This window comes from Dermacentor silvarum, chromosome 5 (genome assembly GCF_013339745.2).
Source record: "Dermacentor silvarum isolate Dsil-2018 chromosome 5, BIME_Dsil_1.4, whole genome shotgun sequence".
NCBI classification, from domain to species: Eukaryota; Metazoa; Arthropoda; class Arachnida; order Ixodida; family Ixodidae; genus Dermacentor; species Dermacentor silvarum.
Window position 1 is genome coordinate 96473414 of NC_051158.1, and position 4786 is coordinate 96478199.

A 4786-nucleotide genomic window follows, 5' to 3' on the forward strand; every position below is an offset into this window, starting at 1 on the left:
TGATACGGCTTAAGCCGGGCAACATGAACAACGTCAGTCTTGACCGGCACAGAAGATAACATTGGCTGTGCCGGTGCAATCTCATACGTCACGTCGGTAACTTGGCGCAGAACGCGATAGGGACCATGGTAGCGTGGTAGAAGCTTCGCGGAGAGACCAACTTGACGAGTTGGCGACCAGAGGAGCACTAAGGATCCAGGAGCGTAACATACATCCTTGTGACGGCAATCGTAACGGCTCTTCTGTGACACCTGCGACATCTGAAGGCGTTCGCGCGCTATATGACGCGCAGCGTGCGCCCTTTCGATGGCATCTTGTGCGTACTCCGATGGTTGTCGTGGAGCGGCTGGTAGTAACGTATCCATAGGTAGTGTCGGTTCCCAGCCAAAAATAAAATAAAACGGTGAACCAACTGCCGTATCGTGGCGTGACGAATTATAGGCAAATGTGACAAAGGGTAATGTGGCATACCAGTCGCGGTGGTCGGCGGAAACGTACATGGACAGCATGTAGGTTATGGTGCGATTCAGACGTTCGGTGAGGCCATTTGTCTGAGGGTGATATGCGGTGGTGACTTTGTGTTTCGTGGAACATGAGCGTAGAAGGTCATCGATGACACGGGACAAGAAGTAAGGACCGCGATCGGTGAAGAGTTGACGAGGCGCTCCGTGATGCAGAATTACATCGTGAAGGAGGAAGTCAGCAATATCGGTAGCACAGCTGGTTGGAAGTGCGCGCGTAATAGCGTAACGCGTGGCATAGTCTGTTGCGACAGCGACCCATTTGTTCCCTGATGCTGATGTAGGGAAAGGTCCGAGCAAATCGAAGCCGACGCGGAAGAACGGCTCTACTGGGACATCGATAGGCTGAAGAAGGCCGGCGGGAAGCGTCGGTGGTCTCTTGCGTCGCTGGCAAAGTTCGCAGCGGCCAACATGAGCGATGAAGGCCAGGCCAAAAGAAACAACGCCGCACGCGATCATAAGTGCGCGTTACACCAAGATGACCTGCTGTAGGTTCGTCGTGAAGCTGCTGGAGGACAATAGTACGCATGTGGGAGGGCACCACAAGCAAGTGTTCAGGGCCTTCGGAGTATACAATGTGGCGGTATAAAGTTCCATTATGTAAGGTAAACATCCGGAGTGACTCGTCAGGCGGCCCGGAACTGAGACGGTTGATGATGGAACGTAACGCCGGATCACGCCACTGTTCATCGCCGAAATGAATTAACTGAGATATAGAAAGTACACAGGCATCGGTGTCAGGGTTGGTGCTGTCGGGTGGATCCACGGGATAACGGGACAGGCAGTCCGTGTCCTGATGTAATTAATTGCCCAGACTTGTGGATAACGGAAAAGCGAGTACTCTTGTAATCGCAAAGCCCAGCGTCCGAGACGGCCTGTAGGATCTTTCAGCGAGGAAAGCCAGCAGAGCGCATGGTGGTCAGTGACTACCGTGAATGGGTGGCCAAAGAGGTATGGTCGAAATTTGGAGATTGCCCAAACAAGGGCAAGGCATTCACGCTCGGTAATTGAGTAATTGCGTTCTGGGGCAGAGAGTAGGCGGCTGGCGTACGCTATGACGCAGTCACGACCATGCTGGCGCTGGGCAAGGACGGCTCCGATTCCGTATCCACTGGTATCCGTCCGAACTTCCGTAGGAGCAGTTGGGTCGAAATGCGCCAACAGAGGAGAAGTCGTCAGAAGGCGGATAAGCGCAGAAAATGCATGAGCTTCTAGATGGCCCCAGACGAAAGGCGTATTTTTTTTAGAAGGTCGGTGAGCGGACGGGAGATGTCAGCGAAATTTTTGACAAAGCGACGAAAGTAAGAACATAAGACAATGAAGGAGCGAACGTCTTTGGTGGAGCAAGGTGCAGGGAAATGCTTCACGTCGCGAATTTTTTCTCGGTCAGGTCGAATTCCTACACCATTAACAAGGTGGCCGAGCACTGTTATTTCGCGGTGACCAAAATGGCACTTGGATAAGTTAAGCTGAAGACCGGTGCTGCGGAACACTTGGAGGATGGCGGACAGGCACTGAATATGGCTGTCAAATGTCGTTGAGAAAACAATAACGTCATCTAAGGTAACATAAGCAGGTCGATCATTTGAAGCCACGAAGGAGCGAATCCATCATGCGCTCAAAGGTGGCTTGCGCATTGCATAGGCCGAAGGGCATAACTTTAAATTGGTATAACCCGTCAGGTGTCACAAAAGCGGTCGTCTTCTCGCGGTCCTTAGGATCTACGGCAACCTGCCAATAGCCACACCGCAGGTCGATGGACGAAAAATAACTCGCTGCGTGGAGGCAATCGAGGGCATCATCTATGCGTGGCAACGGATATGCGTCCTTCTTAGTGATCTTGTTCAGGTGTCTGTAATCGACACAGAAACGCCAGGTGCCGTCTTTTTTCTTAACAAGCACAACTGCGGATTCCCATGGGCTAGACGAAGGCTCTATAATGTCTTTTGCAGCCATCTTGTCGACTTCTGTTTGTATAATCGCCCGTTCAGCAGCAGAAACGCGATACGGACGGCGATGAACAGGGTTTGCGTCGCCTGTGTCGATTCGGTGCATGACAACCGTTGTTTGGCCAAGTGGGTGGTTGTCGAAGTCAAAAACGTCCCGGTACGACGCTAACACACGGCAGAGCTCATCAACCTGCGCAGGTGAAAGGTCCGCGGCTATCATTTTGTTGAATTCACTGGTGGGCAAGCTGGTGAATCCTGCTGAGCACGTCGGACTCAAAGTCGCCTCAGATGTTAGCGTGGATATTTGACAGTCTTTGAGGGATGCCAACGTTGCTAGAACACGGGCGGATAAGCCAAAGTTGAGCACAGGTAGATAAGCTTCGTTGTGGACAATTTCGACAACCGTGTGGGGTAGGGTCACATTGTGTGCCAAGACAACGTCAGTAATAGGGGATGCAACGTAATCCCCGTCAGCGGCAGCAGGAGAGGGCGTCAAAAGAACATAAGTAGTGGATTGAGGCGGTAATCGCACGTACTCTGAAGAACACAGTTGCGTAGGTTTAGCAGGAAGAGTCTCTGGGGCAGAAGGGAGTACAAGTTGCACGACACCGGAGCCGCAGTCGACGAGGGCTGAATGTGTCGACAAAAAGTCAATGCCCAAGATCACGTCGTATGGGCACTGCTCAAGCACAAGAAACTGAGCGCTCGTCGTATGGCCAGATATAGTAGCGCGGGCAGTACACGTTGCAACAACAGTAGGTGTGCTTCCATCGGCAACTCTCACTGTACGTAGCACGGCGGGTGTCAGGACCTTTTTCAACTTCTCACGAAGACTAGAGCTCATCACCGAGATCTGTGCACCAGTGTCGATAAGGGCCGTAACACTAACACCGTCGAGTTGGACTTCGAGCAAATTAGAGCGGGTAGGAACTGTCAGACGAGGATTTCGAGGCCGGGTCGAGAATGCAGCGTCACCTCCGGGCGCTGCACTCGTTAGTTTTCCAATGCGTAGCGTCCAGAGTTGGCAGGCGACGAGAAACGGCGGGCTTGCGGCGAAGGGAATCGGCGGGCTTGCGGTGAGCGGGATCGGCGATCGCGCGGCGATGGTGACCTACTGTACACGTTGGTGCGAGTGTCGACGTCGGGCGTGTCAGTCGTTGGAGAGCGCCACGATGTTGTACGGGAGTAGCCTTCAGGACGAGGGTTCCGGGGGATCAAGCCAGTCGGTGATGTCTGACGGCTCCAGCAGTGTCGCGCAATATGCCCAACACGAGAGCACGCGAAACATATTGGGCGATCATCCGGCGTCCTCCACTCAGCGTGATTGTCGTATCGCGAGTACAAGGGCTGGTTGCGTGGCGCGACTGGTGGAACTGGTGGTGTGACTGGTGCGACTGGTGGCACGCGAACAGCGCATACAGAGGAGAGTCCCAAATTCGCGACCTCCTGTCGAACCACGGCCTGAATCAATGAAACCATAGGCTGGTTGGCAATCGAGACATCGGGCACGAGAGGGGCTCGTGACATTGCTTCTAGTTCCCGACGAACGATCCGTGTCAAAGTGTTCGAAAACGGCGATTGTAACAGAGGTAGTGGTTCCTCATATGATGACGATGCGGCAGTATTGGGGAGCCTGGTGAATTGCTGGGCGATACGGCGGGATTTAGCTTGTTCGAATCGCCGACACTCTATCACAATAGCATCCACGGTGGCGCAGTTCCTGAATACTAAGAGGTTGAATGCGTCATCGGCGATTCCTTTGAGTATGTGTCCGATCTTGTCCACTTCGGACATGTTACTGTCAACTTTACGGCAAAGCGCTAGAATATACGAAATGTATGATTCAGTAGATGACTGCGCACGGGAGCCAAGTTCTTTTTTAGCGGCTAGTTGACGACGCAATGGCTTGCCGAACAAGTCATTCAGCTTTTCTTTGCAAACGTCCCAGCTGGTCAGATGGTGTTCATGCGTCTCGTACCAGACGCGCGCGGTTCCTTTAAGATAAAATATCACATTCGCCAGCATAAGCGTATCGTCCCATCTGTTCTGTTTGCTGACACGCTCATACCATGAAATCCAGTCCTCGACGTCCACGTTATCTGTGCCAGAGAAGGTGCCCGGATCTTGCGGAAGCGATAAGATGACAGATGGCGGGGACGGCTGCTGCACGGTAGGTTCCGGCGCGGTGCGTGCTTCAGTGGCCATCACCGAGGGAACAACGCGGCGACCACTCCTGAGTTCCGTGCTTGGGTAATGGGGATGAACAGGCAGCGTACCCAGCACTTCCACCAGAAAATGTTGCGCAAAAACGTATAT